Below are 16,026 nucleotides of genomic sequence, written 5' to 3'. Positions count from 1 at the left end.
CAGCCAAGCAATATTATTGCATTGCATGTCAACTGACCTCGCAGGAGTTCTTCACTGGGAAGGAGGCATGCATTGGTGATGGGCCACACATTGTCCTGCCAACAGAACTGAGTGTGAATGGGGCAGGTTGTGATAAATGTAAGGAGAAATAGCAGGATGCAAGTGGGGGAGGACCTCCAATCCACCCTGGTGTCGAGATGGTATCTCTCCCAACAAGAAACAAATTATTTATCGATATGATGAATAAAGTTACCCTAGTAAGCAAACAGCATCCACAGTATGGGCAATTTAAGACCGAATGAAGATAATGCAGACATTGGAAGCAACTGTATGATAAGGGGCGGGCAGGGGGAAGGATTCCTCCTCCCCCCACCTCAGACATACACCCTTGTACAATCCAGAACATTATCTGTGTTTACAATTGAGGCAGATGCTTCCAGGCCAAAGGGGGGGAAGCACTCAAGATATCTGGCTGATTGCTATGCATTCATCTGACAGATCAATTAGTTTCTGAAGCAAAAGCAGCACTGAACTAACTGATTAATGCACAGCACTGTCAACCTCATCTGCTTCTACAAAGGTCACATTAGCAGCTCGATCCTATGCGGAGTTTGGCGTGCCTAAGCTCATTGATTCCCTTGTGCTTCGGTGCCCCTAACTCTGCCTAGGACGGTGCAAGATGCCCACCCCTGAAAAGATGCACAGCCATCAAATGTGCTTCACAAATGAGTGCAAAAAGGGGCCACTATATTATCCTGCTCATGCTGCTTCCTATTACACTTGTATTGAAAAGGATCTGAGGAATGTCTATAGTCAAGGGCCTGTCTGTCTTCACAAGTCTGTCAGAGTTTTTCAAAATTAGACATTTATGCTTAAAGATGCGGAGCACTAGACCTGATCTTATATGTCTAAAGGCCTACGGTGCAATAGGGAGATGATGAGCCCTCCATTCTGTCGCTGCACTGTATTCTGCTAGACAATATGACACCAGATAACTGGTGTCCCTGGGCCTTACTATCTCTACAGACGTTGTCTCCAGAATGGGCTGCAGTCTCTGGGTTTATTTCAGAAATGTTTCCAGTCTAGATTCTTACTGGATGAGAAAACTGATGCCACAGTACTCTGGTAGCAAGGTTGGACTATTATAATATACTCCACATGAGGCTGCCCTTGAAGGTGGAGCCAAAGCTACAGCTGCTGTGGGTGTTTCTGGCTGGACACATTGTGCTGGTTTTGTACACCTACACTGGTTATCAATTTGCTACCAAGCCTAATTTATGGCATTAACACTGACACATAAAGCCATATATTACTTATGCCCCAACTATGTGGGTGGTAGAACGTCATGACAAAGTCCTAGCCCACACACCAATTTTCTTTTAAAATTCCACCTGTGTTATCAAGTCTTTGAGAAAAGAAAATGCCAACAGGCACCTGGCATGCATCACAGTTGCTGCCTCTCAGGCACCAGTACTATCCTGTTCATACAAGTGCCTAAGATCCTTGTGTTTGCTTTTCTCTTGGGAGCAGGGGCTGTTTTGCCTCTATTAATTTTTTGTTAATTTGCGAGATGCCTTATTAAGCCAAAAGGAAAGATAGAGATCTTTGAAAGGATACCAGGCAACTAGTGTTCCTTGCAAGTGCCTTCAAGTCAGAGGGGGAGAATGTTCGCTTTCTACAGAAGCAGAGTTCGGTATTCCTACGATGGTTTCTGCTCCGCACAGGCATAGAGGAGGCTGCTTCTTGCAACAGGTAAACACTGAAAAGCAGTAGTGGCACTACTATCAGCCCTTGCCCAGCCGGTCTGTGATGTCACTCTTCACCAACCACATCTCCTCTCAGGATAATCATTCGTGCATACCAGGTGTAAAGTACTTGGAACACTGAGCTCATTAGCTTAAAGTGGGCCTCCTAGAAATCTGTATCCCTCTCGCAGCATCTCTCACAGAGCGCAGCAATTAAAGCCATGCAATTCATGTCATCCAGGCAAACATAATCCTGCGAAAACAAGGTGCTTACTTATTCAGACCCAGGAAGAACTAAGACTGCTGCATAAGATTGCTAAGCAAAGTTTTGTTCTTGCCTTTGGGCTCCGTAGCTGTTCTTAACATAGCAGCTGGATGAAAGAGATATTTAGTGGCTTATCTCCAGGCCAAGAAGAGCTCCACCTGCTATGTTTAAAGGATTTCAGACAAGGTATGGTCTGAGCGTTCATGATGCAGCTGTGCTGAAGCTAAACAGGTCTGGATTAGATCGCTTGAGACGTATTTGTGTATCAGGCTGGTGTTGAAGTGGAAAACCAGAAAAGCCACAGGCGAAAGCCCAACATTCTCTCATGATTTCAAGCTGAACTCACGCTCTGAGGTATAAACACCCCTCTAATATTTCCACATGATGATGAGGCAGTGTCTTAATATGTACTGGGGTCTCCGAGTTCTTGGGAACTGGCATAACATCAGGTGGGGAAATGAATGTGTGTGTCGAAGAGGAGAGGAATGGAGAGAGAATGGGTGCGTGCTTGATCTGTGCTGGAACCCAAAGGCTGTGACTAAAAGAGAAGCAAGATTTGTTGTGGATGTTAATGCTGTGAGGCCCCCCCCCCAATCTTATGCTCAGGCTCCATATAAGTGTAAATAAAACTGTATATCTTAAAGGTGCCACAGTCTCCGCAGGCCTTCATTCTGAGGAAACTGAAGCTCTGGGAGCCCTGGATTCCCTCACTGCTCATAACGATAATAATTTTGGGAATAGACAGAAGTAGCTATATTGCATCTAGCATGAATCTTTTAGAAATGCGAGCCATTATTTACAAATCCAAGCAGTGAGCTGATGTATGAAGTTCTACTCCCCATAGCTGTTGTTTCCTTGCGATTATTTGCCTACTAGATGCAAGGAAAGGGTTCGGCGTGTCATCACCTGCTATTGACATAAAACAACTGATTCAGACACATAGTTATAGGGTGTCTGAATAAGAGTATAATTACTATAGCAGCTGCTTAGCAGGCACACAGAAAACCGTCTGAGCTTTTAATTTAACTGCTAAAGCTAAGGATAGGTTGCCCCAGCAGAGCAGTAAACTACGATGAACTGTCAGTTTTCCTGGATGTTCTCATTACTGTCACATAAAGTAATGAAATACTCAGATGGGAAAATATTGTGTGTGAAACTGCTGGGTCTTTTCCGTTAATAGGGAAAAGATTATAAGGAGGCTACTTTGCCTCACCCACCAGAACCCAGTACAAACTTACTAACTGGAGTCAGTCTGGCCAGAAGCTGAAAAAATCAAGGTCTTCACAGATGACATGGTGCTGTTTATATACATTCAATGATCTAGGATTTTGAACTTCCCAATTGCTCCAAAAAGGACTTCTGTTAGGGAAGGAATGGTCAGTTTGAGTGACATTTTTGTATTTGGCAATGGGGACACTTGGCACTTATAATGTTCTGTTGTGGGTGCACACATTGTGAGACTGCTGAGTGACAAAGAACACTCCATTATTATTATTATTATTATTATTATTATTATTATTATTATTATTATTAGATATCACTAAGCATCAGCTAGTGTCATACAGTCTTTCATAAACTATGGAGTTCTTTCTGTTGGTGGTGTTCAAAACAGCTGGAGGGTCAAGTTTGGCCACCACTGGGCTAAAGGGTTAGCTAGGAGTCTCTGGGTCCAAGATTTAACTTGGTCAGGGCCAGATTTAGGTTTGATGAGGCCCTAAGCTACTGAAGGTAACGCGGCCCTTTATATGTCCAGCTGTCTTTTGTCAACAACAAATTATTGCTGTTTTTTGTGTTGAATATATGCTATGTGGTAATTTATGGGCCTAATAGGTATCTAAAGCTATTTGCACATAACAAAATATGTATTTTATCAAAATAATTGTTGAACTGAAATACAATTAAGAAGTCTTTTTCCTTTTGTCTTCTTTTTTGGGCATTATTTTTCGTTCTTTTTTTTTAAGGAGAATATAATGTTTTATATTTTTGATTGTAGTTTATGTTATTGTGTTTATATCCTTGTAATTTTGCCTTTGTATTTTCTTCTGTTTTTGTATTATTTGTTCGTTTTATTCAATGCTTGTTTGTATGATGTATCAGTATAAATAATTTTTTAAAAAAGAAATACAATTAAGAAGAAGTATATTAATAGTGAAATAATTTTATTGAGCTCTAACTTGAAATGATTGGGGGCCCATTAGTTACATCATAGGAGCTATACAAAACAAAACACTGTTGATGTCAAAGAGAACAACAACTACCAGACTTTTAGAAGACATGTTAAGGCAGCCCTGTTTAGGGAAGTTTTTAATATCTGATGAATTACTGTATTTTAATATTGTGTTGGAAGCAGCCAGATGGGCGGGGTATAAATATATTATTATTATTATTATTATTATTATTATTATTATTATTATTATTATTACTGTACGTAGGTTTTATTTTATTTGTTTTTTTATCTTATATTTTGGAAATGTACATCCAGTTTTTTTTTCCCTTTAAATTTTTGGGGGGCCTCCAAGAGAGTGGGACCCTAAGCTATAGCTTGTTTAGCTTATACGTAAATCCAGCACTGATCTTGGTCTCCTTTTACAGGTAGGCCTGGAGCTCACATCACTTCAGGCGGCAGGCACATGGGGTGCGCACCCTCGCTGTCATTGAGACCCTGGTGGGATAATGAGGGACAGGAAGACTGCAGCATTCAAAGCATGGCTCCAGATATTAGGGAAGTGAATAATTGCATCTGGAAATAGCCTGTGTGTCATTAGCGGATCAGTAATAACAAGAATGACAAGCAGCATTCCAACAGCGGTGATGAAAAGGTGCTGGACCCTCCGGGGGTTGTTGCAAGTCATTAGCAGTGCATTTTAAAAAAAGGAAAGGAAAGGAAAAGTCCTAAAATTCTGCAGCTCTGACATTGCGAAAGGTTTAAACAATGTTTTACTCATTACCACTCTAATTTTACCATGCTGCCGTTAATTAACAAGCCACGTGCAATGCTATTCATTCCTCCTGGCTCCTGTTCCACTGAAACCAAAGTGGAAGTTAACATCAGGAGAAGGGAGATAGTTGCAATTCTAATTAAAGCTCTTGCCACACAAACGGGGATTAAGAGTGATGAAAGGGCTCAGGCACAAAGGAGCGCACAGCTGAAACTGCAGGAGGCACAATGGCACTGTTAAAAGTCATTCGGACACATGGGTCTAGGGAAGGGGAACCGTTGGCCTTCCGGATGTTGTCAGACTACAATTCCCATCATTCCCGGCCATTGGTCACGCCCTGAAGTCCAGACATCAAAGGACCAAAAATAACAACAAATCACCTGATGTCATTTGTGACGCCAAGGGATTTGACAGGTTGGCAGCCCCTCCCACCTGTCAAATGTGGCCTGTGAGGCCGATTCTGATAAAGATCTGGCCCTTGGAATGCAAAAGGTTCCTCAGTCCTGCTATACACATTTACCTAAGTTCCAGCTGAACTTGGTAGAACTTACTTTTTGAGTAGAATTGTGCAGAATCCAACCAAATCACTTCCTCGTTGTTTCCCAAGATAGACAGATGCCAACAGACTGGCTTAAATGGCTTTATTGCAGATATTAATATTGCAACTGAATGCCTAAAAACTGATTCCCTTTGGAATAAAATATTGTCCAGACTCATAAGTATGGTTCAAAGCTTCACTAACCAGAACTTTTTCAAAACAGGTACAAAACCATCAATGATTTAGACAAATAATTCCACAAGACATATGCTTATTCAAGCATAGGCTCAGCGCCATCTTAGAAATATTATTCCGAACAGACCTAGAATCAAAGATCTCTCTCTCTCTCTCTTTCTTACAGCTTCCATCCATCTTGCATTCCAGCTTGAGGCTCATTCGTACATATTTTGTTCTCACTGTGGCTTCTAGAAAAAGGCTTCTAAAGAGCTAATTTTAATGTTTTGCTGGAAGACGCCCACAGTGGCTGGGGAAACCCAGCCAGATGGGCAAGGTATAAATATATTATTATTATTATTATTATTATTATTATTATTATTATTATTATTATTATCATCATCATCATCATCATCATCATCATCATCTCCTTTAAGATGGATATTTGCATTTGAATTTTCTCCTGTGATCTAAGGTTAAACACTCATGTGAGGACTACCAGAGAACAACAACAGTTAATTATCAACTCAGCAAGAGTTCCCAGTGTGCTGCCATGGAAAATCCCCAGTGTTAGCAATACACAGGCACTCTCCATTTCAGTGTCAATTCCACAATTATACTTAACAGGCTTTAAAGGGGGATTAGCATTCATGCAGGTAAAGGCTTATCAGTGGCTGCTATAAGCAATCTCTCAGTTTAAGGACAGCATACTACTCAGCACCAGTTGACTGGGAATAACAGTGAGAGAGGACTGCTGCACTCGTGTCTTACTGTGGGTTTCCCAGAAGCATCTGCTGGGATCCAGGAAGTCAGGCTAGATAGACCACATGGACCTGATCCAACAGAGCTCTTAAGTTCTTCTAATAGGAGGTAGGGTCAGCCTGCACATTATCAAACTGGATGTGCAACGTTCCTGACACACAGAGGCTTGAATTAGGTTTTAAGATGTTTTAGCCAGCAGCTCTGCGTTTGCCATAATGTCATGTTCCAGCTATGAGCTCGTTTTTCAGCCGCATTGTGACAACTGTGATTCCAGGCACAAACATTTATTTCCCCCGCATCCATTACAATCTCTCCGAGGCAAGGACTCCTTTCACCACAAGAGTTCAGAAGATGAAACAGCAAGAAATGGGCACAGCTTCCTTTTGAGTGGCACATAGGAGGACAGGATTGATTTTCTTTCACTCCCCCCGGTTCCACAGATCACATCCTTTCTCAGGCCTTCAAGCAAATGCATCCTTTCACCACAGGCCTTCAAATAACAACAACAACAACAAAAAGCTTGGGTAACCAGAGAACAAAGCTTCCACAGATTTATAATGGCCAACATTTTTCTTCTTTGGAGCATTTTTCTCTTAAATGGTATCCTACCCTGGAAATATATGTAAGGAGATAGCTTTCACCCCTCCCCCTCTCCACTCTCTCTCTTCAATGTGTGTAAAATGACTCTTCAGTGCATTCTAAAGCCTCGAAGATGGAAGAAATCTTTTAAGGGTACCTTTTGCATCCACATCGTGTAGATCGGAGCAAGATTGTTTATTGCAGTTTCTATCGCTCGACACAAAGCAAATCAGCTGTTCAAGTGCTTCAGCATGAGTCCTGCTGATGGAGTATACAAGTTTGAGACCCCCCAATTCCAATGGTATCAATTCATTTCCTGTTGCTTTCTATCAGTCATATGAACGCAAGAATTGCCCCGCTGGATCATACGAAAGGCTCATCTAGTCTTGCATTCTGTTCTCACAGTGGCCAACTGGATGCCTATTGGAAGCCCACAAACAGGTTCACGAAAAAGCAAGAGCACCCTTCCGCTTGAGATGATACTGGAAGAAAGGCAGCCATCACGGCAAACAGCCAATGACAGTTGTGTTCCCGAGGGATGAGGCCAGTCCTTTGCAGCCATCCAGGTTGGCGGCCATCGCCACATCTCCTGGGAGTGAATTTCACAGTTTTAGAGACGTGTTGTGTGACAGAGTTCTTCCTTTTGTCCAGGCTTCCTCAAACTCGGTCCTCCAGGTGTTTTTGGCCTACAACTCCCATGATCCCTAGCTAGCAGGATCAGTGGTCAGGGATGATGGGAATTGCAGTCTCAAAACATCTGGAGGGCCAAGTTTGAGGAAGCCTGCTTTTGTCCGTCTTGAATCTCCCAGCATTCAACGAATTCTAGTGTTATGAGGTAGGGAGAAAAGCTGTTCTCTATCTACTTTTCTCCTCACCATGCATACTTTCCACAAACTTCTATTATGTCGCCACTGACTCACCTTTCTTTGAACTGAAAAGTTGCCCACCTTACTATTATAATTCAAGGACACGTTCTATCCCTATTTTTTAAGGGCACATCCCAGCCAGGTGAAAACACCCAAGAGGGTTGCAAGACAGGGCTGGTGATAGTCTGGCTTGGGGAATAGTCCCAAGCCCCAGACAGAGAGACCTGGAGGGCTACATTTGCTCCCTGGGCCTGAGGTTCCCCATCCTTGCTCTACAGCAGGCACCCCCAAACTTGGCTCTCCAACTGTTTTCAGACTACAATTCCCATCATCCCTGACCACTGGTCCTGTTAGCTAGGGATGATGGGAGTTGTAGTCCCAAAACAGCTAGAGGGCCGAGTTTGGGGGGTGCCAGCTCTACAGGGTGCAACAGCCCCACCAATTTAGTTAGATTTCTCCTCTAGAAAAGCAAAGGAGTTCTGTGGCGAGGGGTTCTTGCCTCAAACAGGCTTAAAAGAGGATCAGGCACATTCATGAAGGCTAAAGCAATCAACAGCCGCTAACTATGATGGCTGTTTCTACTTCTTCTGTCAGAGGCAGAATACCAGGTGCTGGGAATCACAGGCAGGCAGGGTGCTGCTTGTTGCTTTTTTGGCCCCCATGAGAACAGGATGCTGGACTAGATGAGCTATTGTGCCCCTGCAGCAGGCTCTCCTGCTTACGTTCTTAAATGTGAAGGTTGATGGAGAGGTCTCCTCCTCCCATTCTGCTCCGGTTAGGAAATTGAGAAGACCTCTCTGCATGGCTCTCATTATTCCTCTAATTATTAGCCTCTCTTCCATGAATAATAGATTCAGCCGTGAAAAGTAATAACGAGAACAAAAATATTAGGGGCCTTGAGTGACACCCTGCCCTGACCTTTGCATGCTCCAGCGACCCAAGCTTCGAAATTGGGTAAAAAGCCAGACCTTTGCAAAAGCCACACACTGTGTCTGAGCGGTGCATACTTGGATGGGAAAGAAATTGCCAAATAAATAACAAAATGTGGAGAAATGCAGTCCCAGCAGAAGTGTGGAAATTGGGGACGGCAGCTGCAATTGCTTTTAATAAATTGCTTAAATGTGTGTTGTGTTCCTTGAGTTTTGCTTGAAACTGTGGAGAGGTGGGCCTGATCTTGAAAAAGATTGTTTTCTTTTCCAAAAAAGAGAAGCTCTCCTGGAAGAAGAAGAAAATGGATTGCTGTTGTTGTTGTTGTTGTTGCTGCTGTTTAAAGCAAGCTGGCTCAAATCCTTAATACACAATAATAGCCTGCAAATTCTTTATTGTACTGTATGAATCTGCTCTGACCTCTTGTACCTTCCTTGTCATTCACGCTTGATATAAACCAATGCTGCACAGAGCAGGGGGGAAAAGGGAGAATCTCATACATTTTGCCTGTAATTGTCCTGTTGGCATGGCATGACCTGCTGATTCCATCCCTGTTGAGATGAATATGAGCAGTTTGTGGAGCAAGATTCTGCAAATGCATTAAATCTTGAAGCCTCCCATCTATCACCCGTTTTGCACCGGCAGCACTGTCATCCCTGGGACGCGAGAATTCCTGCTCGCCATTTGCAAGGGATCGAGAGGGAACAAGTGGCAAAAACCTCTCAAATCCCCCTGCTTCCCATTAAAGGGATCATACACCCCATTCCATCTGCAGTGGACTTCCCTGACTGATTTTGGAATGGGTTGGTGCCCAGGTACCAACATCTCAACCCAGCTGGGGGAAATTCAGAAGCAGCTGCCCATCTCTATTTATGATTACTATTATTTTATCTATTGCACTTACATCCCAGCTGTCCTCAAAGGAGCTCAAGGTGGCATGCATAGCTTCCTCCCTCCCCATTTATCCTCACAACAACCCTTTGGGGTAGGTTGGGCTGACAGGCAGTGACTGGGCCAAGGTCACCCAGTGAACATCATGGCTGAGTGGAGATTTAAACCCTGGTCTCCCAGGTCCTAGTCCAATACTCTAACAACTACACCAAGACTGGCTCTCTAGATTCCCCAGTTGAGCTAGGAATTCTGTGCGTGTGTGGGTGTGCGTGTGCATCCCCATGTACATCTTTGTCACAATATATATTCAGATGTGAGGTATCTGATTTGGACCTCATTCAGATCACATGGCATAGGGTGGAGTACATGTTGCCCAAACAGTCTTATGGGCAGTGATTGAACTGTTCCATGTGACTTACTATATCTGGCCTAAGGCTTAAGCATTTATGGCCTCTTTAATTTGCCCCCCCCCCTGCTCATTCCTCACATTGAAAGTCACTGACACACAATTCATGGCCTCTTCAATTTGCTGCCCAACGTGGATGGCAATGTTTGTTGCCAGATCTGCATGTGTCTCTAAACACAGGTGCATGTGAACTGCACCACAGTTCAATAAGTATACTAACAAGCTGGAACGTGTCCAGAGGAGGGCAACCAAAATGGTCAAAGGCCTGGAAATGATGCCTTATGAGGAATGGCTTAGGGAGCTGGGTATGTTTAGCCTGGAGAAGAGAAGGTTAAGGGGTGATATGATAGCCATGTTCAAATATATAAAAGGATGTCATATAGAGGAGGGTGAAAGGTTGTTTTCTGCTGCTCCAGAGAAGCGGACACGGGGCAATGGATTCAAACTACAAGAAAGAAGATTCCACCTAAACATTAGGAAGAACTTCCTGACAGTGAGAGCTGTTCGGCAGTGGAATTTGCTACCAAGGAGTGTTGTGGAGTCTCCTTCTTTGGAGGTCTTTAAGCGGAGGCTTGACAGCCATCTGTCAGGAATGCTTTGATGGTGTTTCCTGCTTGGCAGGGGGTTGGACTGGATGGTCCTTGTGGTCTCTTCCAACTCTATGATTCTATGATTCTATGATCCCTACTGAAGATGACTGCAAGCCACAGAAGTTATTGCAGTGGATACAACTGCTCCACAAATATTCCTTTGCAGCTACTCTGTTAATGCTGAAACTGCTTTGCTTAGTTTGGGGGGAAAGTTAGCAAACATCAATAGATGCCAGAACCATACAACTTAGTAGGCTTGGCATTTTTATTTACACAAGATTGCTAACTGAATAAAATGGCTTCTTGTGCCTTGGATGGGAATATAAAATAGTAAAATGGTTAGTCGTGACAAATTAGACAGGCTACCCAACCCACGGTTCCTAACACAAAGGTATAGGGTGGGTGTTTAGAAACCCAGCAGATCTGTGCTGAGACCAAAACCAACCAGGAAGGAGAAAATAACACATGGAAATAGACAAGCCCCAGCTCTCCTAAATGCTAGAGGTGTGTGAGATTAGTGAAATAAAGAAAGTAGAGAGAAATGAAAAGATTGATGCACAATAGTCTCCTGTCTTGTGGAAGAGGGAGCACAGATGAGTAGTTTCTCTTGGTTATCATCGTGAGCTGAGTGCTCAAAGTCATGGCTGCCTCAGGGGCATCAGGTAACAGCTGGGTTGTTTCTTTACAAATGGTGGGGGTATTATAATAATTTATAATAACAACAATAATAATTTATTATTTATACCCCGCCCATCTGGCTGGGTTTTCCAGTAAGCCACACTAAGTGTATGTTGCCTCTGCTTTTCTCAAAGCACCTGCAACCAGGCCTCAGTAACTTCCACCACATCTGCTTGGTGTCCTAGGTTTATTTTCCCCCAATGAGGCTCATGCTTAGCTTAGCCATGTCTGATTCCAGTCTTTGTTATTAGGAACCCTCCAATACATTGGGGGGGGGGGAGATGACATATAGTGGTATTATAGTGGAATTATTATATTACAGTAATATGACAGTGCACCTGCTGGTCATCACTGTCAGGCTCTCTGCAGCAAAAATAACTACAGTGGTATCTCTGGTTACGTACTTAATTCATTCTGGAGGTCCGTTCTTAACCTGAAACTGTTCTTAACCTGAAGCACCACTTTAGCTAATGGGGCCTCCCGCTGCCGCCGCGCCGCCAGAGCACGATTTCTGTTCTTATCCTGAAGCAAAGTTCTTAACCTGAAGTGTTATTTCTGGGTTAGCAGAGTATGTAACCTCAAGCGTATGTAACCTGAGGTACCACTGTAAAGAGAACTCAAGTGGAGAGTTTCAGCAGACATCCAGTTCCAGGCAAGAGCTCAGCTACATGCAGGACCCTGGACAGCTCCGAGTGGAGTTGGCTGGGTATTTTCACACAAACTTAGCATGTTGAAATGTTCCTTCAATGGCTGAGCACTCTCGATGTCTGGGTGCTATTTTTGTCTGTTCTTAGGACGCCTTTATAGTTAAAGGGGACGACTGAATTAGCAAGCATCAGCTGCAACAGCGTTGGGAAGCGGCATTGTGGCTCTGTTGCTGTTTCTGGACTGAAGTTCTAAGACTCGGAGGGTAATGTCAGCCCGACTTAGCTCTGGGAGGCAGGCGCGGAGGAAGCCTCCTTGCTACCCGGGGCGGCGAACGGAGGCACCCCCTTGGGGCAGGGAGTCATGACGTTGCGTTGTGACGTCACGGCGGACTGCGCAAGCACGAAATGTCACACATGTGCACTCCATCGTCAGGCCGCCACTGCTTCCACGGCGACCTTTCGAGCTGCAGAGCTAAAAGGAGGCTCGGGCTGCTGCGTGCGATCGGTGTCTCCCTGCCGATTGCGTGCAGCAGCCCTACGAGCCACCTTTTCGCTCTGCAGCTCGCAAGGTCGCCGTGGAAGCAGTGGCGGCCCGGCGACCGAGTGCGCACGCACGACATTTTGTGCAGGCGCACTCCATCTGGGTCGGTGCTGCTGCTTCCGCAGCAACCTTGCGAGCTGCAGAGCGAAAAGCAGCAGCAGCGGCGGGGCCGGCCTAAGTGTCACCCCACTCCCCTGGAACCTGGGGCGGACCACCCCCATTGCCCCCCTCAGAACGCCGCTGCTGGGAGGTGGTGGTAGTGCAGGCACCCGATGCTCCTCATGCGTAGAGCTTCTGGGGAAATGAGGTTCTTCCAGGTTTGGAATCCCTTCCCCTGTTTTGTTTCCTTGGAGTTCATGCTTTAATCCTCCAAATGTGGAATATCCAGCTCTGAAGCTGTTGCCGATTTGTCCAGATTTCTAAGAATTCTGTGGAACTGGGCTGTTAAGTGAAGAACTGGAGGTGCAAGCCAGGTGCCAGTAGCCATAAAGTTAAGGTTCATATTTTTTTTAAATTTATTTTTTTATTGAATTATTATGCAGATACAAATGAAACAAAGTATACAAACACTTCAACTGAATACAAAAAATACACAAAAAAGAAAACAGCAAAACAGAGCAAACACAAAAAGTAAGAACATAAATATAATACAAGGTAATTATAATAGACACCCCAGAATGTCATTTCTCTACCGAGATGCTGACCCTTCTGGGGTGGATCTCTTTTTATTATACTTTCGGTTTTTTGACTTCCATCAACCACACAGTGACTCATTTCCTATAACTAAAACAATTTCTCTGTATTTCAATATATTTCTCATCTTGGTATAAGGAGACATAATTGATCAAAAATTGTTGTTGCCTAGTCTGGTCCAGTCCTCCAGGGTCAGGGGGAGCCAATGGGCAGCTTGCAAATAAGTTACTAGACTTCAGAATGTGTACTAGGCTACTGATGGCTGGTAGAAGAGGAATCAGCTCCGTGGAAGACGAGTGGGATATAAATGGAATGAATGAATGAATGGTGAACACTCCTGTTGTCATCTAACCACATTGGCTGACTTGCAGACAGTTCCCAACAGCGATTTCCATGAGCAGTATTGGGGCATGAATTGCCACAAAAAGAGCCACTCTGGATCAAGTACGGCTTTCTGCATGCTGCCAAACCCATGGAGACATTCAGCATGGAGGATTCTACAGAGTCTGAGTCAAGACCTTGGCACGCTCCTTTTGCTTTCAACTTTTAAGAGGCAGATCAAAGCATTCAAGAACTCAACAGAAACCGCAAACACAATGGCCACCCTGCAACACTCATGAATCATGCAGCGATTCTAAAAGCAGCAGTGGTGTATTAGAGGGTCGCTCTAGCTAAGCGGGAAAGTGGAGGCTTTTATATATGCAATTGTTGCTGCATTTGTGAAGTGAACACCAGCTGCTCTATTCCAGCAAAGATATTTTTATGACCTCGTTGCCACAACCATTTATTAATTAAGCACTTTTTTGAAAAGTGGGGGCGGGGGAACCCACACACAACCCCCATCATGATGTTGGCATTTGTTCGCTTTTCTTAAGGATATTGACAGCATCGCAATGGAATCATTTGGAATGAAAGGAGAAAGGAGAGTGATGTATAGATAACAAACACATACCCTCTACTTTAGGATGGGAGAAAATGTGCAATGCCTCTGCTGCCAACAGCAGATGTCTGGCACCATCTCCACCTCACGTCCCAAGTCAAAAGGGTGGCACTACAAAATGCAGGGCATGAGGTCATCACATTGCAGAGTTCCCCACCCCTACGCAAGTGGTGGCCAAGGAAGAGTTTTGTTTCCCATTCATATAACAAAATGTACAGTATAGAAAACATGATTGTAGTAAAACCTCAAGGCTTTACAAGAAATATTAAAATTGTTGATAAAACCCAGATTTAAAAAAAACGAAAAACATTTGAAGATATTTTAAAAATTAACAGTAAAAAGATTAAAACATGTCACCATGCATGTGTCAGGTTGTTTGTTGTTTAGTCGTTTAGTCATGTCTGACTCTTCATGACCCCATGGACCAGAGCACGCCAGGCACTCCTGTCTTCCACTGCCTCCCGCAGTTTGGTCAGATTCATGTTGGTAGCTTCAATAACACTTTCCAACCGTCTCATCCTCTGTCGTCCCCTTCTCCTTGTGCCCTCAATCTTTCCCAACATCAGGGTCTTTTCCAGGGAGTCTTCTCTTCTCATGAGGTGGCCAAAGTATTGGAGCATCAGCTTCAGGATCTGTCCTTCCAGTGAGCACTCAGGGCTGATTTCCTTAAGAATGGATAGGTTTAACCTTCTTGCAGTCCATGGGACTCTCAAGAGTCTCCTCCAGCACCATAATTCAAAAGCATCAATCAGCCTTATTTATGGTCCAGCTCTCACTTCCATACATCACTACTATGTGTTAGGTTAGACTTGCCTAAACAAAAATGTTTTAAGCAGATGCCTGCTTGATGTAAATAGACTGAGAGTTTCAGAATGCAGGTGATTCCCCACTAAAAGTTCAGTTTCTTACCACAACAGATAATGGATATTATGGGGGAGATAGGAGAAGGTATGGGAATGCTTCTATCGGGGGTGTTACAGCACCCCAGCTGCACCCTGGGTCCTGTGCTGTGTGAGAAAGGCAGTGCCTGGCCAAGTCAGGTTGTAGCTTTGTGCTTGCCCAGCCCTTCCCATTAACTTATTTCTGCTATCAGGTGAAAAATCCTTATCTACCCCCTAGCTGCCTTCCACCAAAACAGAATTCCCTTTGTACCCCCCTCAAAAAACAGTTCTTGGTTTGGCTTAGGCTAGTGGTGGATATTCAAAGAGAATGCACCAGGATTAAAAGTTTTCTAAAAGAAAAGAAAGCAGTTCCTCAGAAAAAGGATTATCAAGGATCAGTTACAAGCACGCACAGCTCCCCCACCCAACCTTTTAGAACAAAATAAACATAGATTTAGATGCCATCTGGCTGTTGCTGTTTCTAAGTCTAGAGACTTATGTACAACTTGCCCAATTAATACCCCCTCCAACCTGGCATACAATCCTTTGTTCTCTCCTGAGATCATTCATTGATCTACTTCTGCAAGCCAGTTACTCCCAGAGATACAAAAACAGCAAACTCAAAGAAGATTTCCCTTCACAACTAGGACAGCCTACCTGCTACCTGTGCTGAATCTACCACCTTCCAAGTTGTTCTCTGATAGGCAGAAAATAACCAGTTAACCCCAATCTCCCGTACTGGTTAGCTATTAGAAGGGGTGATTATTAGCCATCCTTATGTTGAATTTAGGATTATTATTTTTTAAGTTATTATTTTAATGTGGGAAACAATGTCCTTCCATGTGTTCCAAAACTATGACTCCCACAAACTCTGGCCATTGGACATGCTTACTGAGGCTAATGGGAGTTGCAGTTCAGAAATATCGGGGGTGAGGGAGAAGGTTCCCCATAACACAAGCAGACA

This window comes from Lacerta agilis, chromosome 2, assembly GCF_009819535.1.
Source record: "Lacerta agilis isolate rLacAgi1 chromosome 2, rLacAgi1.pri, whole genome shotgun sequence".
In the NCBI taxonomy this organism is placed as follows: domain Eukaryota; kingdom Metazoa; phylum Chordata; class Lepidosauria; order Squamata; family Lacertidae; genus Lacerta; species Lacerta agilis.
The sequence above is the reverse complement of the archived record's forward strand: the minus strand, read 5'-3'. Positions refer to the sequence as shown.